Here is a 19,353-nt window from a genome sequence, read left to right as displayed (position 1 = left end):
GAAAGCACAAATACTTTACCTAATTTTTTTAAAAAATCAATTTTATTGATACATATTAATAAAATATAAATCCATCCAAAGTATACAATCAGTGGTATTCAATATAATCATATTGTTGTGCATTAATTCCTGCAATCATTTTAGAGCATTTTCCTTATTCCAGTAATAATAATAATAATAATAAACAAAAACCAACAAACCAACCAAACAAAACTCATCACCCCCCAATCTCTCTGTGCTTCCCCTACTGTACAAAGCTGCAATTCTGTTTCCTTCTCTCTAGTTTATTTGTATTTATAATTTGTAAAAATTGTCTTATACATGCAATATATCACCCATATTTGTATTTTACATGAGGTTTCACTATACTATACAGATTCTTGCCTTCTTTCTAGTAATATAAATGTCCTTAGGCTTTCCCTTTCAACCACTGTCGTACCCATATGATAGCTCAGCTAAACATAAACAACATGATGTGCTCTCACCATTTCAATTCATTTCCAAAGATTTACAAACAACCTTATAACCAATTTTGCACAGATTAACTATCAGCTTTCCATTCTCTATCCTCATTCTATTTTCTGGTGATCTATATTCTAATTTTTAATTCCACATGTTTAAATAATATATATTTATTTTAAAAAAATAATAATTTGAAGCTACAACCACTAACTCACCAGAGCTCAAAATCCCAATATCAGACACTGTCTAAAGGGGGAAATAGCATGGATAATATTTGGTGCATATTGCAGGGGCTATCTTTCTAGAACTTTAAAAGAAAGAATGCATATTCCCATATCAGTATTTTCTCCAAACCTGTACCTAGAAATTTATCTGAAAAATTGTCAATAGTATTATCTTTGAAAATAAGATAAAAAAACATATTTAGAACTGCAAAAAAAAAAAAATAACCCCACAATATATTTAGTTCATAATAGCACAATCATACATTATTTGTCCTTTTGAGTCTGGCTTGCTTCAGTCAACATAATGTCCTCCAGGTTCATCCAAGTGGTCATATGCTTCACAACTTCATTTCTTCTTCCTGCTGCATAATTTTCCATTGTATGTATACACCACAATTTGTTTATCCATTCCTCAGTTAATGAATACCTAGGTTGTTTACAACTTTTGGCTAAAATGAGTAATGCTGGTAATGAACATCAGTGTGCAGATGTCTGTTTGTGTCACTGCTCTCAGTTCTTCTGAGTATATACCTAGCAATGGTATTGCTGGGTCACTTGGCAAATCTATATTCAACTTCATTAATGTGTTAGTCTGCCAAAGGGGTGCTGATGCAAAATACCAAAAACTGGTTGGCTTTTATAAAGGGTATTTATTTGGGGTAAGAGCTTACAGATATCAGGACATAATGCATAAGTTACTTTCCTCACCAAAGTCTATTTTCATGTGTTGGAGCAAGATGGCTGCTGACATCTGTGAGGATTCAGGCTTCCTAGGTTCCTCTCTTCCAGGGTCTTGCTTCTCTCTGGATTCAAGGTTCCTTTCTTCCCAGGACTTGCTTCTTTCTGAGCCCGGGTTTCCTCTCTTCCTGGGCTGGCTCCTCTTTCTTCTGTGAGCTTACTTCCCAGGGCCCCAGTTTAAGGCTTCATCATCAAAATCCAACATCAAAAACCCTCACATCAAAAGCTCCAACTCTGTCCCTTGCCATGCCTTTTATCTGTGAGTCCCCACCCACCAAGGGGCACGAAGTCAATGCCCTAATATAGTGGTCCAATTAAAGCCCTAATCATAAGTCAATTATGCCTAGTGATAGACCAGATTACAAACATAACCCAATATCTATTTTTGGAATTCATAATTATATCAAACTGCTACACTTCAGAAGTGCCATACAATCCTCCACAGTTGCTGTACCATTCAACCTTCCCACGAACAGTAAGCATTCCTATCTCTCCACATCTTCTCCAACATTTGCAGTTTTCCGACTTTTTAATAGTGGTCAGTCTAATGGGTGTGAAATGATATCTCATTGAAGTATTCATTTACATTTCCTTAATTGCTAGTGAGAACATTTTTTCATGTTTCTTTACCATTTGTATTTCTTCTTTAGACAGTTGTCTTTTCAAGTCTTTTGCCCAGTTTTCTTAATTAGATAGTTTGTCTTTTTAATGTTGAGTTGTATGATCTCTTTATATATCAAATATATTAAACCCTTATTGGATATGCGATTGCCAAATATTTTTTCCCATTGAGTTGACTGCCTTTTCATCCTGTTGACAGTCCTTTGAGGTGCAAAAGTGTTGAATTTTGAGGAAGTCCTATTTATCTTTTTTCTTTTGTAGTTCATACTTTGGATGTAAGGTTTAAGTAACTACCGCCTATCACAAGATCTTGAATATGTTTTCCTACATTTTCTTCTGGGAATTTTATGGTTACTGCTTTTATACTTAGGTCCTTGATCCACTTAGAGAGAGATAGGGGTCCTCTTTCTTTCTTTTGGATATGGCTATTCAATTCTCCCTGCACCATTTGTTGACTAGACTGTTTTGGCTCAGTTGTGTAGAAATTTTAAAAAATCTTTTCATCTATCCAGTAGGATTAAAATATTTACCAGTCTTACTCTATAGAGATTATGTAATGAAAATCATAATAATGGGATATATTTCCATGACTTGCTTAGCATCCACTATATGACAGTTGTGTTACATGGGTTATATAATCTAATTTTCCTAAAAACTGTGAAGTAGCTTGGAAAACTGAGTTTCACAGAAATTTATTGTTTTTCTGACATAACAGAGATGGTATGTGGATACATGCTTTCTTTATTCTATTCTTTTTCTTGGTCTATAAGGCTATACTTATGACCCATAGGGTAGAAAAGGACATAAGGAGTCTATTGTCCACCCGCCCCCATGGTCAAGAGTCATCTAGTCCCTTCTAAAATGCTTCCAGTGGCACAGAGTTCACTTATTCTTAAAGCAGGCAGACCATTGTTGTCAGCTCTAATGACAGAAAAAGGTCCATTATTTACCACCAAAGCATGTCCTTCTGTATTTTTGTCCATCATCTCTAATCTACCTTCTCTAACAACATAATTAGTCAAATCCTTCCTTCACATGAGACCTTCAGCCATTTGAGGATATTATTGATCCCCTGAATTAATCTCTCCTCTGGCCTAAACCTTGCCAGTTCCTTGCTTCCAGATCTTTCAGCAGGCTTCATAATAAATTCAGAAGGGGGCATAATAATCCATTTGAAATCTGAACCTATGTAGAATAAAAGAGGATTTAATTTGGGCATTACATTTTTTAAATGTAGTCTTAGGTTGTATTTGTGTGTTTGTATATCTGAATTCCATGTTATCTCATGTTAAGTTTGGTATCAAGGGAAAAATAAATAGCAGAAATTTCTAGCAACCAGTCACCCATCCTGTACTTGTGTGACTGAATTCACCATGAAACTTTAGGTAAATCACTGTTATACTACTATTTTCATAAATTTATATACATTCACCTGGCCAATCAGTATGATTTTTAATTCTGTTTCTATCATTTCCATCATTTGTTATTTATATCTTCCCTCTACCCTACAACTTTCTTACATCATCACATTTCATAGAATCATTTTCTATATTGCCAGTCAAATAATTGATTAAAATGTAGAACTGGACTCAGCTTAAATCAGAGAAATAGGCTTCTCTCCAGGACACCTGCAGGTCAGCACATCTGGTTGGCTGTTGTCTGAGGCTATTGAGTCATCCTGAACCCTGCAAATAAAATGAGACTCCTCTTGGGTCCTCTACCTCTAACTGTCCCTAGGTACCACTTCAGTCATATTTTCCTTGAAATCTTTTTTTGTTTTAATCTTTATTTTTTTAAGCCATATCTAGGCATCAGCTCTCTGGCCACTGTTCTTACCTATTTCCTGCTCCTGGTTCTCTCTGTTTGATATCTATCCTTGGTTTTATGGTCCATTTGTTCACACAATTAATTCACTGCTTAAGTAGAACAAACAAAAGCATGCTCATGTAGTGAGACTTTCTATGTGTATTCAAATATGCACTGGAGATCCTATACGTATGTCTATGACTTGCCCCTTGAAGTTTCCTTTTAAAGCAGAGTTCCACAAATTTCCCCTTGTGTAGACACAGGTTTCTTCATATCCTGTCTTTTTCTTTTTCAATGAGATTCTAATAGTTCACCAGACTATGGCTCGAGTTCCCATGTTTTACTCATTTTCACCTAAGTGCTTGGCTCATAATAGGTGCTCATTGCATGTTTATGAATCTGAGCCCAGCTGAATTTTGACCATTTGTGATTGTCTTAATCTGAATTTCACTTTTTTGCATTTCCATCCTTCTTAGTCTTTCTTCCTTTATAGAATTACTAAATATTAGTCAGCCCAAGGGATGCTGATACAAAGTACCAGAAGTCTGTTGGTTTTTATAAAGGGTATTTATTTGGGGTAAAAACTTACAATTATAAGGCCCTAAGAGTTCAAATCAAGGTACCAAAAGAGGTACTTTCTTACCCAAGTCAGTTGCCACATGTTAAGTAAGATGGCAGGCCTGGTCTCTCCTTCGGTCTTTCTCTTCAGGCTCTGTGGGCCCAGTTTCTTCTATTCTCAGCTGTAGGCTGGCTTAGGGTTTGTTTCTTTCTGGACATCGTCAGCTTGGCTGTTCTGTTCTCCTCAGCTGCAAACTATCAGTCAAATGCTCATCTATCTTCCTGGGGCTGCAGGATCAAAGTTCTCTCCTCTGATGTGTCTATGGAGCTCTCTTTCTTCCTATGCCTTCTGTGTCTTCTTGAGTGAGTGTCCATTTATATCAGCCCAAAGCCCTAATCGTAACACAGTTTAATCAAAGATATCTCAGCTGAATCTAATACAATCTAAGGGATCACACTCAGAGGAGCAGATCAGTTTACAAACATAATCAAATATCTCTTTTTGGAATTCATAAATAATCTCAAACTGCCACAGTCCACCCTCTGAATTCCAAAAAGACATTACAATATTTTTTTAAAAATCCTTAGAACAGTAACAATGCCAAATACAGTTTGTCTTGGGGAAAAGTTCCCTCTGGTTATAGACCTGTGAAACTTACAAAACAATTTGTCTACTTCTGATATACGAAGGGACAGACAAAGAATAAACTTTTCATTACCATATGGAGAATTGGGGAAGGAAACATGCATCACAGGTCCCTAACATTTCTGAAAATCCACAGGGCATATTCCATTAGGTTTCAAAGTCTGAGAGTCATTCTTAAAATGATGGTTTCTCCTCTTCCTTGGGGCCTCATGGACCTTTCCACATGTTTGTCCAATGGCTGTTTTCTTGGTTCCATCCTCATCAAGCATCTGAATGGCAACTGAGCTCCAGAACTAACCCTCCAAGAACTTTGGGGCGATGGCCATATTTTACCCAATCTCTGCGGTACAGTCTCAACCCCCTTAGTACAGTGAGGTGGCAGCGACATTCTCCCTAATATCTGGCATACAGGCCCAATCTTCTCAGAAGAGTGAGGTGGTGACCTGGCCTTCCCTAATCTATGGGGATAGGTTCATCCCTCTCAGAGCATTGGGGTGTCGACCTCCCTCTTCCCAACATTTGGGAAATGAGCTCCACCCTCTCTGTAGCCTGGGGCAGCAAAACTCATACTAAACAGTGGGCTGGAGCAACTACCCTCATCAAATGCCCAACAAACTCACCCTTTCCACACACATGGGTAAGTTTCCTGTCTTGGCCCAAGGAGATATCTTAATTACAGACTTCAGCTTCCATGGTTTTCCTCTTAAATCCATTTTCCCTTCCATCTCTCCCTTCCCTGTCCCTTTTAGTCCAGGCTGACAGTGATTTTGTTCATAGAGAGCTTGCAAAAAAAGCTTGTTGTTTTAACATGCAGGAAGTAGGGGTCCAAGCCATTAGACAGTAATACTTTCCACAAGTCTTTCCTGGATAACTGCATTTTCATTCCTAACTTCAAAGTTCCAAGTTTAGTTAATTCCTCAAATGGGGCACTATCATCTGGGCACTTTATTTCCAGAGACTTGGAATTCCTGGAATCAGTTTCTGGTTTCTTTGTGTCCAATAATTCAGTTATCAACTTATCTCTTTCCTCTAACATTTTGCTATCAGCTGCAAGGAGAAGCCAGGCTGCATTTTCTACATTTAGTTTGGAAATCTCCTTGGCTAAATGCCCAAGTTTGTAATTTTCAAAATCTGCCTTCCATATAACGTCAGGAGTCAATCTTGCTGAGTTCTCTGCAACTTTAAAACATGGATCACCTTTCCTCCAGTTTCCAATAATAGTTTCATCATTTACTTCTAAGGCCTCATCAAAGGACTCTTAAGCATCCATGTTCCTACTTACAGTCTCTTCAAAGCAATCTAAGCCTTTTCCATCAAGCATCTCACAATCCTTAAAAAGAAATACCCTTTATCCATTTATAAAACCGTTCCAGAATTTTTAGTAATTGCAAAAGCGCCACCTGACTCCTGGTACCAAGCTGTATTAGTTAGGGTACTCTAGAGAAACAGAATCGACAGGAGATAACTATAAACAGTATGAGAGCTTATAAAATGCTCTCATGTGACTGTGGGGATGCACAAGTCCAAATTCTGCAGGTAGGTTGCAAACCAGGGGCTCCTATGAAGTTCCTTGATGAATTCCTAGGAGACACTGGCTCTCTGAAGTTGAGCTAGAAAATTCTCTCTGAATGCTGAAATTACTTCCCCTTTCATTCAACTGATTGGATAAAACATCACTCACTGCTCATGGCAATCTCCTTGGTTGATTGTATATGTAACCAGCCATCTATGCAGTGAACTCACTGATGACTAAAGTCCATAAATGTCCTTGTATTACAATTAGCCCAGTGCTTGCTTGACCAAACCACTGGGCACAATTACCTGGCCAAATTGACACATTAGCCTAACCATTACACCTCCTTTCTTTTTCTTCTTTCTCTTTTAAAAATCTTATTTTTTTACAGATTAGGGTTCAACTTACTTTTGCTTGATATACCCTACCTTTTTGATTGCCACACTCAATCATGTCCCAGCAATCCTGACACTTCTGCATCACTAATAGTGTTTTTTCCTCATGTTCAAAATCAAGTACAGTCATAAATAAGCACAAAATCAGGGAGATATGGTAGCTTCGATCACATTAACAATAATTGAGCAAATAAATTCAAAAGGATCTTCTGAATGTTCATTTCTTTTTTTAGTCCAGAAGAATAGGATCTAATATTTATTGAGTGACTCAAGCACAGTTAAAGTTATGTTCACATAAGTCATCTCTTAGGCATAGGAAAGACATGCAGGACATCTATTGTTTTAAGCAAATTGTTTTGTTGATACAGGCTAGTTAGGGAGATGAAAGGTGGACTGAAACTGTTTGCCAAAATTAGAACTTTGATTCTAGTTATAAATTACGATTTTGATTCTCCTTTTGGATGTTTAAAACAATTTTATTTATCTATAATTTAAATTTGTATTGATATATGAGTCTTAATATGATGAGAACTCAGAAATAGTAAATGTTGACAAAGGTGAGTTTCAAAAAAAGAAATTTCACTTCCTGGTTTTTACTGTGACCAGAAGATCCAGGTACCTAAATAAAACTAGAATATATCTTTTGATTGTTTTGAACTTGTTGGAACCGGCACATATCAGAGGTCAGAAAAGTTTCAAGTTACATCATAAATTCTTGGGTACATACCCACAGTGTATTTACCCACACCTTAGCCACTCTGAGAACTTGACAGATAAATTGTCTGGCTAAAGTAACAAGGTGTAGCAGGCAGAGTGCAATAGTGGGACTAGGGGAGCTAGATTCTAGCATTGCTTTTCATATCATGGGCAACCTTCACTGAAGTTGTGCTTGAGTCATACATTAGAGCAATGGAGAAGGGCAAGTGAGTCAGGTCTAAGAGGACTAAACTATCTGAAGCAAGGGACTTCTCATCTAAAATAAAGTATCTATATTTGTTTCCTAGGGCTGCTGTAATAACAAATTACCACAAACTTGGTGTCTTAAAACAATAGAAATTTATCCCCTCACTATTCTGGAGGCTAAAAAATTCAAAATCACAGTGTTGGCAGAGTCATGTATCGTGTGAAGGCTCTAGGGAAGAATCCTTCCTTGCCTCCTCCAGCTTCTGGTGGCCTCTTAGTTTGTGACAGCATCTCTGCCTATCTCTGTTCCCTCATGGCCTTCTCTGAATATCCTTTTCTGTCTCTTATAAAAAACAGTCTCATTGGATTTAGGCTTACCCTATTAAATGTGATCTCAACTTGATTCTTACCTTAATTATATCTGCAAAGACCCTGTTTCCAAATAAGGTCACATTCTGACCTTAATTAATGGTGCACATTAATTTTTTGGGGGGAGGCTCTATTTATCCCAATACAATAACTAAAAGTACATGATAGCTTTTTTGATTAGGCCTGTCTCAATTAATTTATTTATTGATTGATGCATTCATTCAACGAATATTTATTGAAAATCTATTATGTACCAGCATGGAAGTAGGTAATGAAGATTCTGTCCATAGACATGAACCACAGATAAGGAGCATACAGTCTGGAAACATCCAAAGAGGTCAACTCGAGTGGATGGGATCCTGCTGCTTATGTTCCTACAAATGAGGTCTGCAAATTTTCTTGATCATGCGTGTTCTTTCAGCTATATTTCTAATATATATATCCATATTTATTAAATTATTACATAAACTACTTTCTTAATGATATGCACATTAAGCAACATACCCGAAAATAAATTGAAAAAGGATCAATATAATAAAAGAAAACAAAAATTCTAATATTATCTTTTTTAATCTCTATCAGTCATTTTATACAAGTCATCTTCCTTTACAGCATGCTGTTCTAGACAACTCCTATTACATTCCAGGTTGTAGAAGCAATGCCATCATTTTAGATGGTTTCTTTTGTTTGGAGTCATACCCCAACTAAACTTAGGAATCCAAATTGCAGCCTCTGGGACATTGGAATAACTTAAGTGATGTCCAGGATGTCAGCATCTGCCTGTGATCCCTAAAGACATACTGATGGGCTCATCAGGGCTTCAAATACACTAGAGGAAATGGAAAGAAAATGGGGAAAGGCAGAAGCCAATCAATAAAGACTTAATCATGTCAAGACCATGGTTGAAGATTATAGGTTTACAGGTCTGCAGGTACTTGGAGCCACCCTAGGCAGCTGGTATTTGGATTTTAGACAGGGCTACAAATGTACTGCCCACCTCTTTTGGGGTTAGCTCAGGATCTGGGTTAGGCTGAATCTGAGCAGTGTGTTCCTCTGTGTTTGAAGCTGATAAGACAGAGTTCTTGACACCGTTCCTGCCTCTGACTAACTTGGTGATTTTATAAGAGAAATTTAATCCCTGTAGGTCTTACTTACTCTACGATGAAGAAAATAAAACCTAAACCATTTGAAATTAAGGTCCTGAATCAGGAAATCTTTTGAAGTCTTCAGAACTATGACCCACTACTGTTTTTCAGCAAGTTAAAGATTTGTAAATGAAGAGATTTTAGACTCTTCTAATGAAGACAGTTACATTCTTATACTCAGAATAGAATGAGAAATATTTTCCAGTAAATCTGTTTATTCATAGACTGAGGAATATCATGGAGAACATTAAATTGTGTTATATTTTCCTAGAGAGGTTTAGTTGACTCATAAGTGAGCATCTTTACACAGAGATGTATATCCTGCCTTCACTATTTTGTATTTTTGTCTGGGAGCTGGGAAGGTCCACTGGATGCAAAAAGTGAAATAGATATGCTGAGAAATAAAGGTAACCAATAAATGTGTATTAAAGATAAGCAACGTGGGTTGGGAAAAATCTGACTTTGTGGTTAGAAGAATTCATTTTTCATCTCTGTTATTTGATATATGTGGTGGTTGGAAGCTCTGTACTCCCCCAAACTGATATTAAAGCTAATCTATTCCAATGGGTGTAAACCTATGTAAGCAAGAGCTTTTGATGAGATTACTTCAGTTAAGGTGTGACCCGCCTCAATCAGGATAGGTCTTAATCCTACTACTAGAGCCCTTTATAAGAGAATGAAATTCACACACAGAGAGAAAGCCACAGAATCCAGAAGCTAAATCAATGAAATCTGGAAGAGAAGAGAGAAAGCAAGAGATACGACCATATGCCTTGTCATGTGACAAGCTAAGGACCAAGGATTGCCAGCAGCCAGCCTCACAATGCCACAGTCTTGGGGAGAAAGCATTGCCCTGATGATGCCTTGATTTGGATATTTTCCCAATCTCAAAACTGTAAGTTAATAATTTCATGTTATTTAAGCCAACACATTTCATGGGGTGTGCTTTCAACAGCATAAGAAACAAATTCTGAAAGATTTTTTGTTTATTTTTAATTAGTGTGTGAATCTTTTAAAATTTATCCACAGAAATACAATTCTAACATTTATTGACACTTGCGGTGCTTTTTTTAGATAAGAAGTGAAACATATATACACTTCTACCCAATAATTTTGCCTAATAAAAATTACAGAATCATTCAAGCTGAATAAGCAAGGGATTAATAATAAGAAGTCCTGGACTTGCGCTGGTATCATTGCTCATTGGACTTGCAACTTCTATTTCTCAGTTAAAGTCTTTTTCCCTCTCTGAGTCTCTGTTTCCTTTATTTTAAAGTAAAGAGCCTAGAATGAACTTGCTCTAAAGTTTCCTGGTGTAAACTTGCCATGAATCCACGAGTTACTATAATGTACTTGGGGCTACACTAAATGCTTCCATACAATATCTACCTGGTTTAGTTGAACAATGATTTTTCTGTGAATATTTTCCTAACTACCCTCTACCCTGGAAGAGTTGTCCTCTCTTCGTAACGTCCCCTATTTATTCATAATATATATGTACCATAGCATGTGGATCCATTGGGGTTCAGTACAGAAAGAAGAAAATACTAGTGAACCATGTATGGTTTAATTGATGGAATTGAATGCTCATAGAATTATCGTAGGGTAAGAGGAACAGAAGTTAGAAGACCACCACTGGGCTGTTGATTCGAAGATCATACCCCTATAGTTGCTAGCCAGACATCAGAAAGCTGCTACTGCTACAACTTTCTTTTATGCCCATAAAGAAATCAGAATCTGGGAGGTGGAGTTTAGTCACCACATAAACATCTGTATTACCTGACTTGCCAGAATGGATAGAGATAGTAAGATAACTGCCACCTCGCATTTATTTTCCAACTCATATTCAAGTGCATCTGGTGGGCTCTAGTTCAGCTTGAGAAATGTAGTCTCAAGGGCATACGGGAAACATGGGCATCAGCTTTCCAACTTTGTCAAATAGAAGGGCAGTGGAAATGTCTACCATAGCGTTTATAATGCTTGACATGCTGAGCTCATGGACCCATGTCTTAGTAATCTGTGTCAATTAGCTAAGGAGAAAACACAGTTTAAAAGAATTACAGTCCATTCAGAAAATGTAAATCAACAGTAAACAATGGGCAGGAACATTATAAACTAAGTGATAGGTTGATAAAGTCTAGAAGCAAGATAAATGAAGGTTGGAGTGGTTGAGAAATATCAAGAGAGGAAATAGGTCTCAACATGAGTCTTGGAGAAGGGTAGAATTAGGATGGTCCTAAGGATAAGAATACGATATTCTTATGAAGAGAAATCAACAGTTGGTTTCAAGGGGGTCTGGAGCTAACTCTTCTCAGTCAGGAAGTTTCTTACATACAAAAAACCCCAAGCCTTATATTTATGCTTTAAATATACATTAATTCATTCAGTAAATGTTTATTAAGTGGCTAAAATATATACCATCTCTTTTTCTGGGTCCAGGGGATTTGTCAATAAAGAAAATAGACAAAAGTATCACTAAACTTTAGGAGATATATTCAGAGGATGATATGTTGTTTGACATTGTTTCTTATATTTTGGGATAGTTTGTTGATTAGATAATTTCTTCATTAATTTTTCTGTATATATATATATGATTCCAATGATTCTTAGTATGTTTGACAATGCAGAATTCACATATAGGTTCTACTTTGAGGCCTCATCATCTAAATGTTTAATAGTTGCATTAATACTTTAATAGAATTCATGGAGAGGAGGGCAATAATATGTTAGGTCAAGGTTAGACTCTGTGGTCAGTTTATTTATTTGTTATCCCATCTGCCACCTTTTGGAAAGCATGCATTAAGTAGGGAATATAGTAAAAAGGATGTTTAATTTGGGATATATGTAAAGATTTTGTTCAGAGCCAAAATAAAGCCTTTGTAGAGAATGCTAAATGAGTTCAGACTCATACCTGACTCCAATAAATACATCCCCACCCAATCTTTTAATGCATTTGTACAGTAAGATCAAATGTATCCTCCCTGATTTAATTGTTGTTCCGTGCCTTATCTTATCTTGATTGTAATCTCTTCAAGGACAGCAGCCATATAAACTCTGTAAATGCTATCTCAAATTTTTCCTTTTCTCTTGCCCACCCTGAAACTCATCAGTCACTTCTCTGCCTATCTTCTTAGTATTGTGTGATCATTCTGCAAATTCCTTCCATCACTTTGCCAGTTTATTTCTAGTTAGCAAACTATTTGGAGCCATTTACCAACTTGAAAATTGTCTCCCTACATTTCTAATCTTTATAAATGTGTGAACTAATTTTTTTTTTAATCCCAGGGCAAATTCCTGGGTAAAAGTCTATTTATTCAATCAAAGGAGTGACATTTATTTTAACCTTAGAAAGGATAATACCAAGATGATGCATGTATTTATGTAATACATCCTACCTTCCTTAAACAAAGTATTTGAAAGAAATCAATTGTGGCTTAATATCGAATTAATTCATGTTTTAGTCATCATTTTAAACATGGAAACTTCTTATAAAATATAGAAAATAAGGAAAAACTGAAATGAGAGAAATATCACAGAGACCAACCAACAAAAATAACTAATATTAGTTATTTTAATATATTTCTTGCTAGTCTTCTCATGAAGTCATGATATGAAAAGAAAGAAATACATTTATTCTTATGACAGTTTTTAGAGTGGTCACAAATGGCTACTTTCCTCCAGTTTGGTTAATTTTAGACATCTTATTTTTTATTATTAGGGCTCCCACTCAGAGCTGTGTCTGGTTTATAGGAAATTGGGATCAGGACTCCAGACTTTGTGATTTAGAAAGATCCATAATGCAATGGAGAACCAATTCTTGAAACATCTTGGAAATAACTGGAAAAGAAAAGGAGATGTTTAGTTCCAACTTGGGGTTAATACCTAAAACACACTTTGGGTTGCAGTCAGCAGGTATAATTTTGATGTATTAGGGATATCAGGAGAGACAGGTCTTAGATTTCTTCTGAGTTAACTTCCCTTACCATGCATCAGTCTCAAGCTTCAGGTTATTATTTGGGAAACGCTGCCTTCTCTTCTCTTCAAGGTACCTTTGATGTTGCTTTTGATCAGATTCACTGGAATAAATTTAGGGGAGTGTTGGTGCAGTAGAAGGGTATAAAATACTGCTATTCCTTGATCCTATATGTTCCTAAATGTGGATTTGTTTCTATCAGTTTATGATACCATCAGTTTATTCTCAACTTTCCTTTCCAGAACCTTCTCTAGAGATGGTCACATAGATGGAGGATTTGGTCACTGGTTATCCAACAGGCATCAGGTCCTGAGGCCATCTCTGGCAAGTTGTATATTATGGTCACAGTCTTAATTCATGAAATTTGTCTAAAAAACTGATTTGTCTGCATCTAATTTATTAACCAGTCTAGCACATTTGTATGCATTTTCTGATGTTAGAGCTATAATTTTTAGCTCATAGGGTAAATTGTTTACAACCCCTTGAATATAGGGTTGGTATGTGTTCTGCCTTGATGAATAGGATATTAGTAAATGTTATACAAACAGAGGTTTGAGAAGTGTTTGCACACAGGGGCTTGCCCTCTTTTCCTGTGCTTGGAAAGCTGTTGCCAAGTGAACAAGCTGTGTTAGCCTCTTTGAGAATGAGAGACAACCTGGACAGCATCCCACCTATTTCAGGCTGCCAGACCCCGAATGTCTAAATGAGGCCATTTTAGACTATTTGCCAATCAACACCAGAAAAATGTCCAGTCAAACCACAGGATCATAATTTTTTTTTTTGAAAGAAGTATCTTGCTTTTTTCAGTCAGTTTCCTATCAAGGTAGTTCCTTTTGTAGTACAGTTTAACCAATATAGACATTGGTACTAGAAAACATGTAGCTTTGGCTTTGAGATCAGACAGCAAGTGGATAATAAAAATGCAGGGAGGAAACCGATAGCAAAGCCGAAGGAAGGAAGAAAGGAAGAAAGGAAGGAAGGGAGGGAGGGAGGAGAGAGAGCAAACACAATATTAGAGAAGGAAAAGTGGTGGAAATGGCAATGGTAGACTTGAAAGATGGTGATCCATTTTATGTAGCTGCAAAACAATTGACAAAACTGCCACATAATAAAAACTGTACTCAATAAGCTTGTAGATATGGCTAAGAAGATTTTATGGAAAAATAGTGAGAGTGTCAGTTGGATTCTCTTAGCTTTACCTAATATGATGCCATAATAATAAAAATTTAGCTTTTTTTTTTGTAAGAAGAATTTAGAGAAATACAGAAAAGTTACATTTGCTGAGATAGAAAATAAAACTGTTTTTCACTTCTAGTCTTTCCAGTCAGTAGAAGATTCTCAAATTTAAAAATGGCTTCAGGTTACAGGAAAGATCAAGGACATGGTTGTAAGGAACTTAGTAAAGTTCTCTGAAAGATTTAAGGGGTTACCTGGTAGACTCTTCCAACCAGCCAAAAAGCTTTTCATAATTTTAGATAAAAAAGCCTTCAACAATTTTAAAAGTGTTGTATCATCCTGATACAAAGTTCAAACAAGAGAGAGGTCTGTTTCTCAATAAAAGCACGGATGTAGTTTTGGGGACATGGAGTGGACTTGATATTGCCCCATAGGGAATCCACAAAGTTTTGTGAATGCACTGCCAGATTTTCCCGTACAGGACTGCAACAGTTTAAAACAAAAGGAGGCCTCTGGGCCCTAACTTTCTATGGGTAGGAAATAGTCTTCTAGAGGGCATACCTCAGAGCCGCACAGAACAATGGACTGAGGACCATTCCCAGTGTTTCCAATTATATCTTAATTAGGAACATCCCTGCTTTAGGGGTAGGGTCCTTGCTAATGTTTGCCTGGCTGGATTTTAGAATAATTATGAGCAAGCAACTGCTTTGTACTTCTGCTCCTCCCCTTTGTGGATGGGAGTGTCTACACTGTCAAACTGTCCCCTCTCACTTTAATATGTTGGACCTATGTGTATAAAGAAGGAAGATACCTTGTTTTTTAATGTATAGATCTTCTGATTAACAGGAGCCACACCTGAAGAGCTGCCTCTGAGGTGACTCATCTCTAGCTGCAATTTACTTACAGGAAAAGATACTGTACTTCAAACTTGACACCATAATGGAATTTGACTTTTGCAGGAGAGAGAATGTATTTTGCAAGTTGGGAAGAAAGACTTGTTTTGCAGCCAGAGAGCACATTGTTGTAAGTTGTTTGCAAAATGGTCACAATAATTCCTCTTATTCTTTATATGTATATCCATTTGTAATGTGATTTTGCCATTCTTTCCATCAAGAAAAGATGGAATCTGGGCTCTTGAATCTGGGCTAAGCCATACGACTTGCTTTGACCAATGGAACATAAGGAAATGTGACATAAGTCAAGACTGGTGAAGTGCTTGTGCATTGGGACTTACTCTCTTTGGCTGCATGTGTCATCTTCAAACAAGAATGTGAACAGGCCTGAACTAGCTTACTGGGGAGACCTCATGGAAGCAAACCTATAGGACAACTGCTTGACATGTGAGTGAGGCCATCCTGAATACAGCTGCAAGAGTGAGAACCAAGCGAGGTCAGCAGAATGACCAGAATGATGATCCACAGAATCATGAATTAATAAATAACTGTGGTTTTAAGCCACTAAGTTTTAGAGTCATTTTTTATGCAACTAACTGGATAGATTCTGTTTAAAAGACAATTTAAAGTGGGAAATCTCCATAAAACTGTATTTTCATTAAATACTATAAAAAATCACTCCTCTTTTTCTTTTGCTATGGTTTTCATGTCCTTAAGTACAATTTTTTCATCATCAACCTACCTCAAGGTGTTTCATTAATACTCTACCTGCTTTTCTTCAATAATTTGAAAAAGCTCATGTTTTATACTGCATTTTCTTGCAAGGTTCCCTGGTAATTAATCAGTTTTTGACCTGCTTAATTACTAGTTTGCATTTGATGGCACATTTTACAGGATTCCCACACTTCTTTCTGGAAAATTCTTCTCTTGCTTAGAAAGATTCTCTATCGCCTCACCTCCCTAGAAGCTTTCTTTCCTTTGCCTTTCAGCCATTCAGTGTTTATTTTCAAAATCCTGGTCTTTTGAGGCTGAGTTGAACATGTTCCTTGAGTTACCAATAAGTTATTCTTAAACAGTCTCCAGGCTTCTTCGTGGTTATTTACTTTTTAAACTATGTCTTTCATTTGTTCCCTAATAAAAGCCCATAGTTTGTCATAGATCCCTTTTCTAAAACCGAGTAACTTCATCGTGGATATTTTGGTTTTCCTTTCTTGCCAGAATGTTAAATGTAATTATATTGCAATCACTGTTAAACAGGCACCCCTTGAGGGGAAAATATTTTCTTTATGAACATCTCTACTAATGAACAAAGACATCACTGCCCCTCTTTTGAGGTGGCTGGCAACCAAGACTTGCATGTCCTACCAAAAGTCTATTCTTAAAAAATTGGGAAAACTGAGCTGGAAAGAAGGTAGAGAGAAAATTTTTATTTGTTTCCCTTTGCCCCTTTCCTGATTAGTCCTCTCTCTGAGGAGGCATCCTTACAGCATTTATATTACAGCTAATTATAGAATCATCTTATCTATGACATGATGCAAGATGGTTGAGAGCAGGGTTCATGTTTTAGTCAACTTTATATCTCTTAGAGTGAACCCACAACTTCAGAGGTACATGGCAAATATTTGAATAAATGAACAATTAATGAATAATTTTTAAAAATCCAAGCCCCGAGTTAGGCTAAGAACTCCTACAGGGGGGAAGAGTGATTATTATACCAGATAAGTAAGTCCTTGTGAACGAACTGCCTCCTTTAATTTCCTGGCTGTTAAAACAAATGCCATGCAATGGGTTGGCTTAACAAAAGGAATTTATTGACTCATGGTTTCAGAGGCTAGAAGCCATGCTTCCTAAAAGGGTGAGTATCTTTTAACTGGCCAGCAATTTTGGGGATTCCTTGGCTTTTCTATTACATAGCAATGCACATGGTGGCATCTTCTCCTTTTTCTTCCAGGTTCCATTCACTTCCAGCTTTTGGCTGCTCCCTGTGGCTTCTCTTTGTGTTTAATTTCCTTTGCTTATAAGGACTTCAGCCATATTGGACTAAGGCCCACTCTCATTCAGTTTGGGCACGTCTTAACTAATAACATCTGCAAAGGTTCTATTTACACATGGATTCATACTCTCAGGACCAGGTGTTAGACCTGCACATTCCTTTAGTTAGGGACATGATTCAATCCCCAACACTTTCCATGACTATTCTTGCTCTCCAACATTATTATGTCTACTTTAAAGTAAAAGAGTGGGTTAAAAGAACAACAAATAATAGTCTCTCCCCCAGCCTGTACTATAAAGCTATTATGTATTGCTCAAAAAGAGCTTGAGCCAACTGCACTTAGTTCTTCTGATGAAATTCTTCAAGTGAAGAGGGAAATTCTGGAAGATAGCAGGAGCATATTTGTTTAATCTTTCTGACTCCCCCATTAAACTAACCAAACAATTAGTATAGCAAAACCAAAGACCACACACAAAACCATACAGAAAGGCATCCCTGAGTGTGGACAAATCATCAAGTACAATTCTTAGAATCCAAATCTGTGTGGGAGGAGCAGAGGGAAGGCAACTGGACTTTTATTAATCCTGAGAATAGATGTACAGTAGATTAATCTGAGAATAGCAGTCAAGAAAACTCTGAGGGGATTCTGCAGCATCTTTACATTCACAGATGAGTGCAATGGATTATGTTGCTCTAAGTTCTAATGGTCCTAGAGGAATCTGGACCCTACAAACTTTCAAAAATATCAAAGCAATGATGGCTTCTAAAAGAAAGGCTTGCATTGTAGAAAATCTCTTAGGAATAGAATCCAAACTGAGCAGGACAGAGACTGTAGGGCCAAAGGTCTAAATGGTCAAGAAAAAAGTGAGAGAAGGAGGCAAAGGAGGCAAATCTTAGATAGCATCAGATTATTTTGAAAACAACAGAAGAAGAAGCTCTAGAACAAGGAAGCTAGAAAGATCTTTGGCCAGCACTTCCCTCCTACAAGTATAGAGATTATGGATATATCTAATATAGTGTTATCATGAAAAACAAGAGAGTAGAGATGATAATGCACCTACCAAAAAATGAAATTATACAAAACATTTGAAAATTGTAAGCTTACTGTGGTAGGCAGAATAATGACAACCCCAAAAATGTCTATGTCTTGGAACTTGTTAATATGTAAGATTACACGGGAAAAAGGAATTAAAGTGGCTCATCACTTGACCTTAATGTAGGGAGATTATGCAAGATTATATGGGTAGACCCAAATAATCACAAAGGACCTTATAAGTACAAGATGGAGGTACAAGAAGGAAAACCAGAGAGATGGCAATATGAGAAGTAATTGAACTGACATTGCTTGCATTGAAGATGGAGGAATGAGACCATGAGCCAGGGAATATGGACAGTCTTTAGAAGTTGGACAAGGCCAGGAAACAGATTCTCCTTTACAACCTCCAAGAGAACGCAGCCCTGTGAAATAAGTTCAGTGAGACCAATTTCAGATTTCTGACTTCCATACACGTTATAAACCATTAAGATCATGGTAATCCATTACAGCATTGTGGCAGTTTGAAATTATTTATGAATAAGAGAGATTATGTTTGTAAATGAATATTCCTCTTGGTGTGATACACTTTGAATGCATTAGTTTCAATGTCTTTGATTAAATTACCTGTTACGTTTAGGGCTTTGGTTCAACCACATCAGTAGGGCATGACTCAGGATTGTGTTGAGTCCCTGAACCTTAGTGGGCTGATATAAACTCACTCAAGATACAGAAAGAGAGAGACTTGGTTATTTTGGTCCTGCCAAGTGAGAAAAAGGAGAAGGCTCAAACAGCTAAAGCCCCTGGAAGAGAAATGAGCCATTCGCCTGATAATTTGAAGCTGAAGAGAACAGAGCAGCTGAGCAGCTGGTAAGATCTGGAATGAAATGAGCCCTATGCCAGAC

General features: G+C 36.9%; 1 long non-coding RNA gene across 1 annotated transcript in view; it reads left to right on the top strand.

Moving 5' to 3' along the window:
- The window catches only part of LOC131275052 (uncharacterized), a 276,482-nt gene that overhangs the window by 154,599 nt on the left and 102,530 nt on the right, over positions 1-19,353 (top strand). The window contains exon 3 of the long non-coding RNA XR_011648548.1: positions 10,074-10,275. This is a non-coding gene — a long non-coding RNA (uncharacterized lncRNA). The remainder of the gene's footprint in view (positions 1-10,073; positions 10,276-19,353) is intronic.

The sequence above is a fragment of the Dasypus novemcinctus genome, chromosome 1 (genome assembly GCF_030445035.2).
Source record: "Dasypus novemcinctus isolate mDasNov1 chromosome 1, mDasNov1.1.hap2, whole genome shotgun sequence".
Classification (NCBI taxonomy): domain Eukaryota; kingdom Metazoa; phylum Chordata; class Mammalia; order Cingulata; family Dasypodidae; genus Dasypus; species Dasypus novemcinctus.
Note: the sequence above shows the minus strand (reverse complement) of the source record. Positions and strands in the feature narration are given on the sequence as shown.